The sequence below is a fragment of the Trachemys scripta genome, chromosome 6, assembly GCF_013100865.1.
Source record: "Trachemys scripta elegans isolate TJP31775 chromosome 6, CAS_Tse_1.0, whole genome shotgun sequence".
Classification (NCBI taxonomy): domain Eukaryota; kingdom Metazoa; phylum Chordata; order Testudines; family Emydidae; genus Trachemys; species Trachemys scripta.
This window is the reverse complement of record NC_048303.1, coordinates 18,490,357-18,508,294: the sequence shown is the minus strand read 5'-3', so window position 1 is coordinate 18,508,294 and position 17,938 is coordinate 18,490,357. Positions and strand designations below refer to the sequence as shown.

Here is a 17,938-nt window from a genome sequence, read left to right as displayed (position 1 = left end):
AATTATGAAAATGATATAAGCAGCTTTATAAACTGGGGCAGAGTTTTATTCTAAAATGGCATGGATCTACTCTACAGTGAGTCATGAGTGAAAATCTTTAAATTCACATATTGGTCAAATGAGCAAAGTCCAAAGTGGTGGCAAATCAAACACATTACAATTGCCATGCCCACCCCAGCTCCAAGAAGCAAACTGACCAAATCTCCTATTATGCTCAATCCATCAAAACGTGTTCCAACCAACCTCAAGCCAGAGAAGGAAAAAATATCTATAAAATTGTTGAATCTGCCAAAAAAAAAAAAATCACACATTATATCTAAAATCATATTTCTGCTGTGACTACAGCACTCAGGAAGGTTCTTGCTCATAGCATCATCCATTGTGTCCTGTGATTCATCTTGAATTATCATCATGGTGGACATTAGTTTTTGTCTTGCAAATGGCTTAAGATAATTATTTAATCATTAAAGAGTTCAGATGGCAAGCTCAGGTCTGACTAAAAGTCTGAACATTGATAGCTGCATGGGACATTTGTGCATAGAAACAGTTGCATTTGCCTGGAGCCTTCTCCTTTTAGAATGGAACAGAATATTTATAATCAAGTATTATCCGTGTGAGAATATCAGTTGTGAGAAGAATTATGCTGTTAAGAAGGGAAGGATGGTTTTGTGTTTAAGAAGCTGGATGGAGACTCAGGAGCCCTCGGTTCAATGGCCAGCTCTGCTACAGTTTTCCTTTGTGCTCTTGTAAAAATCACTCAAATTGTTTGTGCCTCCATTCCCCATCTGTAAAATAGGGATATTAATTCCTAACTCTCAGAAGATACAATAATTAATGTCTGTGAGGGACTAAGGGCCATGAGGAGATTTAGGCATCTAACTGCCACTTTTGGCACCTAAATCCAAAATGCAAATATCCTCCAAACCTCTGCTCAGCTGCTGCCTAACTTTGTAGGTGCCTAAAGCCCCAATCTAGATTTCCACTGGTGAAGTTCCCATGGCACTAAAAATCTGTGATTGGGCACGTGCACAGTCACCTCTGTCTAGGTGCTCAGATGCCTAGCTCATACCTAAGCTCCAGTGGGATTCCCAAACTAGGTGTTGCCGTGCCTATCTCACACATGGGGCTCGATCCAGTGGGTGTTCTCAGCAGCTGCTTACCAGATCAGACCCTACACAAAACAGTACTGGAGAAATTATCATCCCCCTTCTAACCTTTAGTCCAGTGGTTAGACTATTCATGCAGGATCAATTCTCCCTGCCCATTCGGTGTAGAGCATCAATTTGAACCTGGGTCTTCCTCCTTGCAGAAGTGTGCCCTTATTCACTGGGTTGTGGGGCATTCTGTTACAGAATGCGCTCCGCCTCTGCTGTTCACACTGTTCCACTGTGTCTGACTAATTAAATATACACTGGGCCAGAGAGTGAGTGAGTCTGTCTCTATAGCCGAATGGGTAGGACACTCATCTAAGGTGCAAGAACCCGAGTTCCAGTCATGCTACTTTTTGTGGTAGGGGGAGCCGAGCAAGCACTTAGGTACCTAGCTCCAAGAGAAGTTGCATGGCTGTGAATCCTGAGTGGAGAGAGATGTCTCCCTCTGACCCAGACTTAGGCCTGGTCTACACTACAAAGTTAGGTCAACATATGCCATGTTAGGTCGAGTTAATAATGTATGTGTCTATACTACCGAGTCCCTTCAGCCAACCTAAAGGGCTTGTAAAGTCGACTTCTGTACTGCACCTCCATGAGACGCGTATCGCTTTAGTCGACATCAACGTGTCAACATGGGCATAGTGTAGACACTGCGCTGTGTAATTCGAATGAATTGGCCTCCTCAGTGCTCCGCTGTGACCGCTCTGGAGAGCGCTTTCAACTCCACTGCACTTCAGCCAGGTATACAGGAAACAGCTGCCCCCCTGTTAAAGCCCCAGGAACTTTTGTATTTTCATTTCCTGTTTGATCGGCATGGAGAGCTCGTCAGCACAGCTGACAATGGATGCTCAAGCCTGCAAACACATTCCAGCCTGGAGCACACAGGAAGTAGTGGATCTTATTGCTGTGGGGGAAGAAGAGTCTGTACAGGCAGAGCTCCGAACCAGCAGAAGAAACGCTAACATCTATGTCAAAATCAACCAGGGCATGGGGGAGAAGGGCTTAGACTACACCTGTTTCCTCTGTATTTTCAAACTGGCTATCTTAGGTGATTCCCCACTCAGCAAGCTGGCTTTTGTGGAGCCCTTTTTTAGGTGCCTCACTCTCCCTGTGCATTGTTAGGCACCCAGGCTCCCTATCCTTGGGTAAGTGGATGGCACTCAGTGGCAGAGCACCTAAACATTAGGCATTGCAACACTCAGCCTAAGTCCCCTTTGTGGATCTATCACTAAAATATTCTCGTAGTGATAGACACACAAGGACAGAGACAGATAAGTCCTTGATCTGGTTTGCCAGGACTTGCATGTGAAATTGCTCAAACTGTTTAATGTGCCGTCTATAGAGAGTCCATCTCTCAAAAACATTCGAGATTTCAAATGTATCAGAAGAGTCCCCACTGGAGAGCACTTGCACTGTCATGTGGTCATGGAACAGATGGCTTATTTGTATGAACCTCCTTGGGCAGCCCGGTTTATGTAGAATAGCCATAGACCCTTTCTGTTGACTGTATCAAAGGCTTGTGTCAAGTTGATGAAAACTGCATACAGGTCCATATTCTGCTCTAAAGATTTTTGTCATGAGGCAGATCCAGGAAAAATGAAGTCCGTATTACTGCAACCTGGTATGAAACCACACTGTGCTTCTGGTAGATTCTCCTCAGATATATTCAAATGAGTCTGTTCAGTAGAATGTGAGTGAGTATTTTCCCTGCTGTACAGAGGAAAGAAATGCCTATGTAGTTTCTGCAGTCAGCTTTGCTGCCTTTGTTTTTGAACAGTGATACAATAATAGCATCTTTAAAGTCTTGTGGCATTTCTTCTTCCTCCCAATTGCTACTCAAGATGTTTGAAACCTCAATAGGCTTTGGGCCTGCTGCTTTGTACAGTTCTGCTTGAGCTTTGCTATGTTGAAGGCTGTTCTGCTGAGCTTAGAGCACTTGTGCTGTCAGGAGCTATATGTTGATTAAGCACTGCTCTTACCAATCTGTGGTCTGTCCAGCATTCTGCACCATGCATAGCTCTGCTAATTCTGACATCACGGATGTCTTGTTGGCAGATAATAGCATAGTTGATCAGGTGCCATTGTTTGGACTATAGGTGCATCCATGACATTATATATATTTAATTTTTCCTAAAGTTGATGTTAATGATGCACAGACTGTGTTCTGCACATTTACCCAAGAGGAGGAGCCCATTACTTTTCATCTTTCCCACTCCATATTGTCCCATCACATCTCTCCAGTCACTGCTGTCTCTACCAACTCTAGCATTAAAGTCTCCCAGCAAGATGAGTTTGTCATATGCAGGGGTTCATCTGAGGATGGAGTCCAGGTCAGAGTAGAACTGCTCCTTGCTTTCCTATGTGCTGGTCAATGTAGGTGCATAGGCACTGATGACAGTAACATGCCGTAAAGGATTCAGGGGGAACTGAAGTTTCATGAGACGTTCATTCAGGCCAGGGGCGGCTCCAGGCACCAGAGCAGCAAGCGCGTGCCTGGAGCGGCAAGCCTCGGGGGGCGGCCTGCCAGTTGCTGTGAGGGCGGCAGTCAGGCAGCCTTCGGCGGCATGCCTGCGGGAAGTCCACTGGTCCCGTGGTTTCAGCAGCAATTCGGCAGCGGGTACGCCGAAGCTGCAGGACTGGCAGATCACCCGCAGAAACGCCGCAGAATCCGCGTGACCGCGGACAGCCCGCAGGCATGCCACCGAAGGCTGCCTGACTGGCATGCTTGGGGCAGCAAAAAACATAGAGCCGCCCCTGATTCAGGCCATCAGGAAGTTGTTGCAGGAAAGATGTTCTGATTGCAAATCCAACTCCATGTATCCTGTCTTCATCGTCTGCTTTTCCTTTCCAGAACAAAGTGTAATTGCTTCCTAGCTCACTGAGGTCTCACCTAGTCTCACTCAGTGCTGCAATATCAGTATTGTAGTGGGCAAGTTCTCTAGAGACAAGAGCTGTTCTTCTTGCAGGCCTTCATGCATTGCCTCCATCCATAAAGGTGCGGACATTCCATGCTCCTAAAATGAGTCTTTTCTTCTGTGTTGTTTTTTGACTGCTGTAGGATGATCAGCTAGCTGTGGTAGTCTGGCCAGATGTTATGGGGCAGGCATTGTTTAGGGCACCTTTTTTAGCCCCCTCCTTTAAAAAGGGTGAGAAGTGCTATCCTAAAAAGGGCTGCTCAATCGCTTAGGATGCTGCCAAACTTCTCTGCTGACCCAGGGATGGAGTTGAATGGCCTTTGGTCCCAAAGCCCCCTATGTGCAGGATTGTGGCTACTATGACTACCAGTGGTCATCTCCACCCGTTGCTTTGCCATGCCCCCATCGCTGCAGGACTTGGATTAATAATAAGATTATGCTGATGGGTTGCCATTTACAAGAAAAAAACCTGTGCGGGAAATTTTTAATCGAGAAAGCTGTTTCACAGGGGCAGTCCCACTATCTCGGCTGTGGAAGCCAGATTCCAGCAGCACGAGGAATCATTACAGCTGGGGACTTCCTTAGGTGCAGTGGGAGATCAGGACATCTTCAGTGCCTTGTCATGCTCTTCACACCCCACAGCAGGCTGCTGAACCACCTTCATGGCCATTGAATCACAAATTGATTTCCTCCACCTAATCCGCTGGAACAGTCTTCTCATGCTAGAGAAAGGCAATTTCCCTATATCGCCATGGGTAGAAGACCTATCAGCTACCCTCACCTGGTTTAGTCCGCTTGTCAAAGCGGTTTACCGGGGTGTGTCACATGCAAACATCTACTTGGAGCCAGTGAGAGCTGGGTATAGGGGGGGACCAAAGTGGATGAACTATTCCCTAAGGAGCATGACATGTTCCTCTGAGAGAGGTACTACCTCTCCCTAGTCCCCCCTATATGCACCAAATAGGACACTACTGTGATACTATCCCATGAGACCCCACCCCACTGACCTATGAACCTCCAGGGTAGATGTACAGCAGTGGTTCTAGAACTTTTGTAGTGGTGACCCCTTTCACACAGCAAGCCTCTGAGTGAGACCCCCCTTGTAAATTAAAAAAACTTTTTTATATTTAACACTATTATAAATGCTGGAGGTGAAGCACAGTTTGGGGTGGAGGCCGACAGCTCACAACCCCCCAAGTAATAATCTCGCAATCCCCTGAGGGGTCACGACCCCCAGTTTGAGAACCCCGGATGTACAGGAACATTCCCCTCCCTGGGCCAATATAGGGCGGGGGGAAGCAGAAACTCTCTAAAAGACCCTAACCCAGGATGTAACACCTCTCTCTGCAGAATCTGCATAGCAAGCTTCTGAGGGACGACATGGCAAGCAGGAGCCACAGAGCTTCTGCCTAGTAGGGTGCAGCAGGAGCTGGAGAGCGGCAGGTAAGCAGGGAGTGATGGAGTCAGTCTGTGTACAACTTGTAGGAAGCAGCAGAGGCCAGATTCATAGACTTTAAGGTCAGAAGGAACCATCATGATCATCTAGTCTGACCTCCTGGGGCTCCTGCACATTGCAGGTCATAGAACCTCACCCACCCACTCTTGTAATAGACCCTTAACCTCTGGCAGAGTTACTAAAGTCCTCAAATCATGGTTTAAAGACTTAAAGTTACAGAGAATCCACAATTTACATTAGTTTAAACCTGCAAGTGACCCGTGCCCCTACTGCAGAGGAAGGGGAAAAAAACCCAGGGTCTCTGCCAATCTGACCTGGGGAAAAATTCCTTCCCAACCCCAAATATGGTGATCAGTTAGACCCTGAGTATGTGGCCAAGATCCACCAGACACTTGGGAAAGAATTCTCTGTAGTAATTCAGAGCCCTCCCCATCTAGTGTCCCATCACCAGCCATTGGAGAGCAATTGCAGATTTGCCACATGCCACTGTAGGCAATATCATCAGATCACCCCCTCCATAAACTTATCAAGCTGAGTCTTGAAGCCAAATAGGTTTTTGGCCCCCCTCTCTGCTTGAAAAGCTGTTCCAGAACTTCACTCCTCTGAGGCTTAGAAACCTTCATCTAATTTCAAGCATAAATTTGTTGATGGCCAGTTTATATCTATTTGTTCTTGTGTCCATATTGGCATTTAATTTAAATAACTCCTCTCCCTTCCTGGTATTTATCCCTCTCATGTATTTATGAAGAACAATCATATCTCCCCTCAGCCTTCTTTTGGTTAGGCTAAACAAGCCAGGCTCTTTGAGTCTACTCTCATAAGGTAGGTTTTCCATTCCTCGGATCATCCTAGTAGCCTTCTCTGCACCTGTTCCCGATTGAATTAATCTTTCTTAAACATGGGAGATCAGAATTGCACATTGTACCTAGAGTATTTGCAACCTTTCCATTTCCTGCCAGCCCTGGGGAAATATCCCTTTCCCTTTAGACATGTGTCTAAGTGCACATTGGGAAAGCCTTTGAAGGATGGCTATTAATCATCATTAAAAGTTCTTCATATCTGCAACAGTCCATCTGCCAGAGAAAGCAGCAAGTCCAAATGCTATTGTGTGTGCAGGTAATTGGGGGAAATATTTGAAAAGCAAAGGTGCAGCCCTAGATCAGAAGCTAATTAAGATGAAACATTCTCAGGAGTTTAAGCAAACTATTTCTTGTCTGTGAAGTCCATTTTCTCTGGTTTTAATTAATCTTGTTTTTAGTAAGATTAATATTGTGTCAATAATTCTTGCAGCTGTCCCCAAAAAGAGGAGAAACCCATAACGTTTAAGGAAAAGTGCTGAAGAGTCAAATTACTGGAATCTACTCCCCCCTCTCAGTCTTGGGCAAGGAACCTGAACAAAAAAGTGTCCATCCCAATAAAGCCTTTGTCTACATGGGGAAATTGACCAGCATAGCTATTGTGGAATAAATTATTTTGCTATAGCTATTCCAGACTAGCTCCCTAAGAAAGTGGTCGCTCTATTCACTTGTATTGTGGAACAGAATGTCCACCTGGGGGAGTTACTCTAGAATAAGGTAAATTAAACCAGAATAGCTAAAAGGCCAATTTTCCCCATATAGTCAAGGCCTAAATTTGTTGCCATTAGGCTGTAGTGGGTCAACACACAGGAAGAGGCCAAAGGACAAAGCAAGGGATGATCTTTTGATGCACAGCCTGCATGACATGTGGTTCAAGTAGAGTAGAGAAATATTAATACACAGTTTCTGGTAGGCTAAAATAGCCTGTCTTTTTCTTATGCCAAGCCAAAATAGGGTGAATGAAACTAAGGAAGCTTTCTCACTCCTAGAATGGAATAATTCCTATTGTGTTTCTTCATGTTCATCTTGGAGTAATGATTGATGTAATAAAGATGTAACATGCTGATCACACTGTTACTGGCTGGAATTTATTTTCTGGCATCAACCAGGGTTAAAAAAAGACTAATATCCTCGCTACATGATGTGGGTCAGTACATATCCACTGACTCAAATGGCTCTAATGACTGTTAGAATCAGTACTCCATTTGCCCATTTTTCAAATGGATGACGCAGGGTCTGTTTGAGGAGGAACAGTATACTTTTCACTGAATTTTACTTCTTTAGCTACTTAATGGTTGGAAAATGAGTCTTTTGATGCATAAAATTTTCCACTGCATGAAAATGCATACCCTCCAATGCTATTGAGAGAGAACTGCTTATCCTTGATAGCCCAACAAACCATTTATTGGCACAGATGCCAGTCCTGCTAATAGTAATATTTGCTCTTATGTAGTATTTAAACCTACAAAGCAATTTGCAAACATTTGCTAGTAAAGCCTCACAGCATCCCTAAGAGAGAAGTTTTGTTACAAATTGATAAAGCAAGTCAGAGAGTTTAAGGCTCTGAGTTATAAACAGGTGAGGGAAGCGATTGCGGTATCAAACGGTGCATGCGAATGTGAAACTACCTGGTTGCACAGTTACTGTGACTGTGTGTGCAAATAGGGTAACTATTTGCAAAATACAATTTACAAATGGCTTATAGTGTGTGCATGCGTGTTTGCACACATGCACTATCTTTTGATACTCATATGCAGTTTCATGGCCTCACAGCTCGTCAGTTTGTATTGACGGAAAGAAACTGAAGTTATGCAGCCAGGAACAATGTAATCTGTTTATTTACACTATGTACATAAATCCTGTTAAATCGAGATAGACCAAATTGCACACAGCTAATTCCAGAAACCCTAGCTCAGGGACTACTGACAGCCACCAGAAACAGCTGCCTTTCTCTCTGTCCTTCCGGGTCTCAAACTCTCTCTCAACAGAGACAGAACCTTTCCCTCAACAGAGTCAGAACCTTTCCCTCAGTGCGGAAACTGAAGAGCAATAGAATATTCACCCTTAGAAAATTCATCACACTGCCCTCTGCTCACATATTATTGTTAAGCTAGTTCATTACTGTATTGACCACCAAGAATCAGACATCACAAATGTGAACTGAGATACAGTACAGGGACTTAATGAGCCGGATTCTAAAGTCTTTTCCACTGGTTTTATACTGATGTAAAACCTTTGACTTCAGTTTATTGCTCTGTTTGATAATTAGAGCTGGTCAATAAATGTTAATTTTTTTCAGAAAAAAAATCAAAATAATTGCAGGTTTAGAAAAAATAATTTTGGGGGTTTGGGGGAATTTGTGAAAAAAGTTTTACCAAAATATTTAATTTAATTATTTTTTTCAAAATAAAACATTCACCGTCCATTTTAGATTTTTCCTCCTTTCTCATTTTCCTTTCTCTCCTTTCTCCCTTTTTTTCCTTTATTTTCATTTTGCCACTGAAAAGGGGTGAAAATGAAACAAGTGGTGAGAAATGGGGGGGAAAAAACAAAACAAAAAAACCCCCCAGAAGCCTGAAACAATTTTGTTTAGTTAAAAACCAGGATTTTTTTTTAAAAAAAAAAATCAATTTTTGGTGAAAATTGTCAGTTTTGAAATGGGTCACTTTATTACTGAAAAAATGCTTAAAATGAAAAATGTCCACCAGCTCTATTGGTTATCTGAAATTGCTTAACTGGTTTATTTTATTGATTAACTTCTTGCATTATGGTGTGCTGGCTAATTAATTTCTCTGACAGTTCACAACTCACTTGGCATTACTTCTCCACACTTCTTTATTATTTAGGTATTTATTTATTTGTGGTATCATTCCCTGTATGCTAGGTGCTTTCCAAACACTTCTTGGTTTCTCCCGCTCTTCCTCCTTGTCAACTTCACTTTACCACTTCCTTCTCCTCATCCCTTTTACCCTACTATATTTTCTGCTCTCATCATTCTGTCTCCTCCTCCGTTCATCCTGTCCCTATTCCTGCACTCATGTTCACCCTCACAAATCTCTACACTCCACTACATCCTTTTCTGAATTCTCCTCTTTCTTTCTGATAACAACTCCAAGTCACTGGAGTTGATCACTGGAGAAGGTTAGTAGCTAACAGACAATATGGGATTTTGCAATAACACCCAGACTCTAGCTGATGGATACTATATGATGAATCTCTAGCAGTGGAAATAACACAATGTTTCAGAAGGAAGTTAAGCAAATTTTGTTGAAACAAGTATGAACAAACTTGGTACCAAAAAATAACAATTGCTAGTGCACAGAATCATTAGAAACCATTGCAAACAAGCTGTCAGATGATTTATCAAAACTTAATGTCAGACAAATACTTTGACTTTTTGGGACAAAACAAAGGAGCTATAAGTACCTTTGATGCAAATGGTGCAATGGAAGCATGAGTGGGATTATCCATTTGCAGTAATGGTTTAGTATTTGTTTTATTTTATCATTGTGGTCTGTGTGTAGTTTTGATCTTGTTTTCACTTCAGTGTAAGAAGATATTGCAAGCTGTCTGTTAAGCACTTTGGAACAGAGACTATATTTGTTTCTATACGCTGGTAACTATTCCCAGCGTGGAGGTGTTTTTTTTATGCCGTGACTACACTGCTACGTTAAAACGCTGCTGCGGCCAGCGCTTTAACGTTGCTAGTGAAGACGTGCCCTCAGAGAGCACTTATTGAGGGCCTCTAGAATCCTTAAAGGCTAAAGAAGTTGTTAGTATGTCTTAACCCAAGTGTTTTCCCAGAAGGGCTCTTACCTGAGTATTGTCTTGAAGATAGAGAAGGTAGGTGAGGTAATATCTTTCATTGGACCAATATCTGCTGGTGAAAGAGAGAAGCTTTAGAGCTCCAGAGTGCTTTTCTTTAAGTCACCTTGAAGGCATTTGAAACATTATTGCCTGATATGCTGACCTGCAGGTTAAACAATCTGGAAGGTTTCTTAGGCTGCCAAATTTAGGGTTAGGGACATCAGTGGCCAGGTTCTCAAAAGGGCTTAGTACCCAAGACCCTCCACTGAATTTTTATGAAACTCTGTTGCTGTAAACTTACTCTCAGTACTTTTTTTGTCTGTTTCATTTGACGAATCTCCAGTCTATTTTCAAGATGTTTTATGTTTAACTTCAGAATTCATCCAAAAAGAAGAAAACCTGAAAAATAGAGCAAAAGGGAGTTGCAAGTGAATAAACAAACTATAAAAAACACATTCACAGTTTTGATAACTCCCAGGGTAATGCCAGTGTAATTAAGCAATAGGCAGCACTGCCAACCCCAGCTGTCCAAAAATCACGTCAAACTCCCCCAAAATCATGAGATTGGCTTAAACATAATATATTGTAGATTCTTTTTATTCGCCTTCCAGGTTATGAGCCTTTAGGGTGCCTGTGATTTATTTACAAGCTCTTCTTCACAACTATGAGAGCTAGAAACTTTTACATCATGCAATCTGAATCCCATGTAATTAATTACATGACTCCAGGAGCTGTGGTTTCCAAGAAAACCACCAAATATGGCCAGGCTCACAATAAAATCGTGAGCTGGCAACAGTATATTCAGGATCTGACTGCAACACACTTGAGCTCCATCTGGGGTTGCAAAAGACGCTTTGTTTTTACCTTTTTTAACATCTCCAAAATGTGTTATAAATGGGTTAAAACTGTTTATTAACCCTGTAAAGATCAGGATTTCAAGGTGAGTAGCAAAAGATATCAAAATGTATTTGTGTCCTTTTTTTTTGCTTCTCCATGACACGTAACAAAGGCCTTATTGTTTACAGAGTTATTTTTTGTGCTTCCTTTTGCAGTATCCACTCATTTCTCATCTACGATGGACTCTGGCAACTGGAGCACCAGAACCGGTGGGATTGTGACATCATCACAAGCAATGAGGAAGTGCCATGTGACTAATCATGAAAGGAAGTGAATTTTATACAGATTGCTTAAATCTCTTTGGGTATCATTTTAATAGCTATTTAATATCTATCTAGATATCTGAGGTATTTATATGGCTCCCATTATAGCAGTATCTGAGAATCTAAAAATCTTTCATGCGTTTATCCTCACAGTACCCCTTTGATGTAGGGAAGTACTATTATTTCTGAGTCTTCGAGAAAAAGCAGGGAAGACCAGGCTTGATATTCCAGATATTTCTAAGGTAAAAAACAGACAAACAAACAAACACAGATAGACAAAATACCTTTGGAAAAAATCATTCCAGGGCTTCTGAATCCATTATAAAGAAGCAAAACACCCACAATTCTTTCTGTTTCTCCTTTCATGCCATCTTTAACATTCAAATTTCTGACACCAGTGACAATACTGATATATGTGACAACATAAACCAGGGCACAACTGTATTGTATTTTTGCCCCAGCCTACACTCTGCTTTTTGCCCAAATCATTTTCAAATATGATGCTTCCAAAAGGAACTACTACAATTTCCCTGTTGTACGGGATTAGGCCTAGGGTGACCAGATGTCCCGATTTTATGGGGACAGTCCCAATATTTGGGGCTTTGTCTTATATAGGCACCTATTACCCTCCACCCCATCCCGATTTTTCACACTTGCTGTCTGGTCACCTAAGGAGGCCTAACATCAAATGGAGTGGCCGTTAGCACAAGTTTCACTCTATCTCAAAACTGAATGAGCTTAAAAACCAAAACAAACAAAAACCCTTGCTTCTTTCCCCACAGATAATTAGATGCAAATGTACACAAACACATTGTGAAAGAGAGCCTCAGGTTTAGTTCCCCTTCTTTCAAAGGGAAACATAAGAACGGCCATACCGGGTCAGACCAAAGGTCCATCTAGCCCAGTATCCTGTCTACCGACAGTGGCCAATGCCAGGTGCCCCAGAGGGAGTGGACCAACAGGCAATGATCGAGTGATCTCTCTCCTGCCATCCATCTCCATCCTCTGACAAACAGAGGCTAGGGACACCATTCCTTACCCATCCTGGCTAATAACCATTAATGGACTTAACCACCATGAATTTATCCAGTTCTGTTTTAAACACTGTTATAGTCCTAGCCTTCACAACCTCCTCAAGTAAGGGGTTCCACAAGTTGACTGTGTGCTGTGTGAAGAAGAACTTCCTTGTATTTGTTTTAAACCTGCTGCCTATTAATTTCATTTGGTGACCCCTAGTTCTTGTATTATGGGAATAAGTAAATAATTTTTCCTTATCCACTTTCTCCAGATCACTCATGATTTTATATACCTCTATCATATCCCCCCTTAGTCTCCTCTTTTCCAAGCTGAAAAGTCCTAGCCTCTTTAATCTCTCCTCATATGGGACCCAATCCAACCCCCTAATCATTTTAGTTGCCCTTTTCTGAACCTTTTCTAGTGCCAGTATATCTTTTTTAGATGAGGAGCCCACATCTGTACGCAGTATTCGAGATGTGGGCATACCATCGATTTATATAAGGGCAATAATATATTCTCAGCCTTATTCTCTCTCCCCTTTTTAATGATCCCTAACATCCTGTTTGCTTTTTTGACCGCCTCTGCACACTGCGTGGACATCTTCAGAGAACTATCCACGATGACTCCAAAGATCTTTTTCCTGACTTGTTGTAGCTAAATTAGCCCCCATCATATTGTATGTATAGTTGGTGTTAATTTAAATTTTTAAACAAAACAAAAAGACAACTCCCACTTACAGGGAAGTCCCGAATTAGGAAACTGATACAGCTAGAGGGACTGGGGTAGAGATGAGTAATTGCCTCAGATGATTCTGGCATTGTTCAGATTTATTTTTAAGCAGGGCCCAAGGCAAGGCTGAGTACCGCTGGGAACCTTGAACCACACACAATAACAACAAGCCAACCCCTGCAAACCCTCAGGGCAGGGCAGGGAGGTGGGCACAGGAGGAGCGGGCATGGTTCTGCCGGGGCTGCTGGTGTCTCTCGCCAGTGGGAGCGCGCTCTAGACAGAGTGTAACCAGAGATCAGCTCAGGCCGCTCCCCTGCGGCGGGGATGGGGAAGGGGGGAAGTCTCCTGCTCCGGTCGCCGCTGTTATTACCTGGGAGTCACGTGGGCTCTTCCCTGGCTAGGGGAAGGGCTTAGTTAGGGCTTCAGGGCAGCTGCTGCAGAGGTGGATCCTTCTCTCCCCCCCCGAATAGGATGAGCCCAAATGAGCAAACACCCCCACCCCCTCACCCCACCCGGCTCTAACCTGCCTGCCTGCGGCCAGACACCTTGCCTAGAGTTGAGGAACTAGTTTGGCAAGTCCTGAGCCAGCTTGCGAAGGGAGCGGAGCGCCATTGGAGGGCTGGGAGAGCCCGAGCCAACCCCAGGCGGCTGGTGCGCCTCTGCCCTGGTAGCGGGGCGAGGCGAGGCGAGGCGAGCATGCAGGTGTAGGGCGGGAAAGCGCTGCCAGGAGCGGCCGGAGGAGCCCGCGGGGAACCCAAGTTTCCGCGAGAGGTAAGGGGCTGCGGAGGCAGGGCGCTGCTCTCCGGGTGCGGCTCTCGCACCCGAGCCGGGGCGAGGGGCATATGGGGGTCTCCGCGCGGGACAGCCCTGGCTTGTGGTTTGGGGCAGCAGCGGCGGCGTGTCCCCCGGCTCTGGAGGCGGGTTGAAGGGCTTGAGGGCGGTTAAATGGTGCCGCTTCCCCCCAAGCCCAACCTGGCTATGTCCTTACGCCGCTCGCCCCGGCGATGAGTGCCGTGCCCTTCTCCTGCCGCCCCAGCGCGGCTCTGCGCCGCTTCAACCCAGCCGGCTGCTGACCATGGTAAAGTGACTCTAACTTTCACTGACTCCTGATCCTCCTCTGTCCTCCTGCCGGGCTCGCTGCATAGGCGCTGGAACGAGGGGTGCGGCCAGCAGCACCCCCTGGCTTGAAGTGGTTCCCATCACACACCGGGTTTACGGTTCGGTTCAATGGCTCGCAGCGCCCCTGGCTCGGAGCTATTCCTGTTGGCTTGCTCAGACCCGAGAAAGCGAGGCCACAAGCTCCATGGGAAGGATGGAGGCTGCCATGCCAAGCGCAGGGGGAAGGAGTGGCTCTGCCTGAACCCAGACTAAAGTTCAGAGCCACACCACCGATCCCCAGAGAAAGGCCAAACAGGTTTTTGTCGCTCCTCCACAGGCATACAAACAGGTCACAGCTAGATTCAGGGTGCAAGTGCTGTCACCCTTCAGCGTTTGTCTCTACAGACTTGTGTGCTGAGTACCGCAATCTCAGAGGTTTCTGTAGTTGACCTCCAGGATAGGAGCCTGGAGGCGCTTCATAAACTAAACTAGCTATTTAACGTTAAATAATATTAATATCGCTTATATAGTGGAAAGCTAAAATATCTATTTTTTCCTGGGCATTCACTAATCTCTTAATAGTGCACTCTCAGCACTGCTGCTTGTTTAAATGACCAGTGCACCTGCCAGTTCTGATTCATTTTCAGAATGATCACTTTTTAAGGTAAACATTAACTCAGTGCAGAAGCACCTTGCATTGATGTGTTGCTGAAGCTGGTGGAGGAAATAAAAAAGCCAAACCTACTGGTGTTTGTTTTCAAATGTCTTTTCAATCCCTGTCTGCCAGCACAATAGAGAAATGCACGTCATTCTCCCTGGACTGGGTGGACAAAGGCAAATTATGATGCACCTGCCTTGACTCCAGAATATGCTGCTTCTATATCACTGTGTAGGCTGCAGTATGTTTTTTTTTTTTTTTTTAAAGACTCTCTACTTCTTGTGCTCGTTGGTAAAGTTTCCTTTTCCTTTAATATAACAATGATTGCCTGATTCCACTGTGACTGCAACAATTTCGATCTACACAACGTTCTATAAAGCTCAACAGTGTAACAAAGGAAGTAAAACTCTACAGTATATTAATTCCTTAGTCAACTAAGAGATGGTTTTCTTCCTTTTTATTCTCTTAAGGAAATGAGATATATTGGAATAACAATGCTTAAACTTTAATATTTTGGCCAAATGTAAAGGTTATATAACTGCTTACATATTACATGAATTTCGGGCTGTCACATCCTCTAATAAAGTGACTATAGCACATTATCACAGAAAAATAGTTTTGGGGGATGGGAGAATTTTTTGTTTGAATCTCTTGGTAGATTCATGTGACTTTTGTGGGTCACAAGTATAGTGTATTTCACCTACATTTGTAAACAAGTTTTTGTTAGTGGTGGGTTTTTTGTTTGTTTTGCTTTGAGTGCCAACTGTGTAAGTTGGTGCTGTACAGACCTAGGTAGGTAATCCTGACCTGAAAGACTTTTACTTATAGGGAATGTGAAAATGGAAGTTCAAACTCTAATGACAAAAGCAGCTCCTCACTATATTTTAGGGACTGTTTAGTAATTGGTTGGTGCATCTTACTTTTGGTGATGATAGGGTGGACTGGAAGAGGGGACTGAGAGCTGTGAGTTCTGATAATCCTGGCTGGATCAGGCTGTGTGGCCTTGGGCAAGGCCCTTAAATTTTGTTTGTTTCCACATCTATAAAATGGTGGTAATTGACTAATTAAAAGCTATGTTTACATAGTCTTCTACAGAAGTGAAACTGGTGTTTATTAAGGAACATTTATAATCATGTAATAAAACTTGCCAAGAATATTATCTGCGAGGTTTGTCACTATTTAGAACACCTAATGTAATAGTGAACCAAAGAAAATTAGTGTTAATTCTTCTGGGCTTTTTGGTTAATTGTCTCTTTGGTTCAGATTTCTTACTACTCCCTATTACCTATTAAGATTTAAAATAATGTCCCTAAAACATTAGCTTTTTTTCTCTAAAAGTTCTAATAGAATTGCTTATTTGGATGAGTTAGTTATCAAAACAATATCCTAACTCTTTTTTTGTTAAGAATATATTAGAGATATTTAGGAAGTGAAGTACCTCAGATGCTACAGTTACGAGGACTGTGTAAGTAGCTGCGTAAGTAGCTGTGTAGATATAGTACCAGGAACTTCTGGGTACTGGAGGCTCTCAGATTTGTAGGGTGACCAGATGTCCCGATTTTATAGGGACAGTACCGATATTTTTGTTTTGTTTTTTAATATGGGCTCCTATTACCCCCCACCTCCTGTCCTGATTTTTCACACTTGCTATCTGGTCACCCTACAGATTTGTGATCACCTTTTTCTATTGTAAATATATTGTAGAAAGGGTAAGAGAAAAGTGAGCCAAGTACAAACCAAGTGGACTACTAGCTAATCAGTTCCTAAAATAAATCCTGCACATACTCTTATTAAAGCCTGGAAATCTAACTCCTGGTATGAGCTTATGAGTGTCAAACTGTATGGTATCAAATCATGGTTGGTGGTTGATCTGTTTTTAAATAACTCAAGCTCACGGTGACCAAGATGATTTGGTCACTGTCTGCTTTATTTCAGTCTATGAAGATTCCAAATGTGAATTCCCTTGCCAGTAAAAGATTGAGTACTTTTGTAGCATTGGAGTAATTTATGCTTCATACTCCTGGACATATGCCCCAAACTTTTTTTTTTTTTTTTTTAAACTAGTGCTAAACATTGAGGTGGCCTTACTTTCAGTAACTTGATTTGTTCTTCGCTTGTTCTCTCTTGTGAGACTTCCTGAGAGTATTCTGGTCCCTAGTCTTGCAATTTGCAATACTAAATTGAATGAGCCACTTGCCTGCCGCTTCTATTCAAATTAGCCTGAACTCATTTGCTAATTTTTTTTTACTGTAGTTATGCAGGCCTTATTTTGACAGCATGTTAGTTGTGTTAGGCCTGATTATGAAGTCTGCCATAGGTTTAAATTCTGCTTTTGGGAATTGGAATCATAAGGGTTTCCGATCTTTATCCTTGGCTGTTTTCTTTAACCAACATCTGCTAAATGGAACAGTCTGATCCTAATTGTTTGAGCAAAAGAATGGAGCCAGAAACTCCTGAATGTTAATCTCATCTCTGCTATGTGGCTTTGGGCAAATCTCCTAACCTTTCCGTATCTGTTTCTCTTTCTTTAAAATGCAAAGAAGCCTTCATTACCCATCTCCTAGGGGTATTGATCAACACTCTGAAGATGCAAAAATATTACCTAACACAGGCCTGCACAACTCGTAAAGCGGCAAGGGCCATATTACTCCAAAGAAAACAGCTGAGGGCCGAAACCCCCCAGCGCCGCCCAGCCCCGCGGAAACAACCCCTTCCAGCCACTGATTCGCCGCTCACCTCCTCACACCTCCCCCCCCCAAATATAAAGCCTCGCTGCCACTGCCCACCTGGCTCATCATCCCCCCATGAAATAAGGGGAGGGGAAAAGAGGGACAGTTTGAAGGGATTTTCTGGGGCTATGAACTAAGGGGAGGGGAAAGGGTGGCAGTATGAAGGGATTGGATGTGACTGTCCAACACACAAACACAGGGGGCGCAGGGAGCCCGGGGGGGGGGGCAGTGTGATAGGGCCTGGGGGGGAAGAAGGTCCCTGGACCAGGGAAGGAGGCAGCAGTCGGGGCGGAGCAGGTGCAAAAAACACACACACACACACACACACACACACACACACACACACACACACTCTCCCCCC

The 17,938-nt window shown here is 43.6% G+C and overlaps 1 protein-coding gene across 1 annotated transcript in view; it reads left to right on the top strand.

Moving 5' to 3' along the window:
- The first annotated feature begins 13,639 nt into the window (after window positions 1-13,639).
- ATP8B1 (ATPase phospholipid transporting 8B1) overlaps window positions 13,640-17,938 on the top strand; it is a 118,420-nt gene continuing 114,121 nt past the window's right edge. Inside the window, exon 1 of the mRNA XM_034774867.1 lies at window positions 13,640-13,863. The gene's annotated coding sequence lies outside the window, so the exon portion shown is untranslated. The remainder of the gene's footprint in view (window positions 13,864-17,938) is intronic.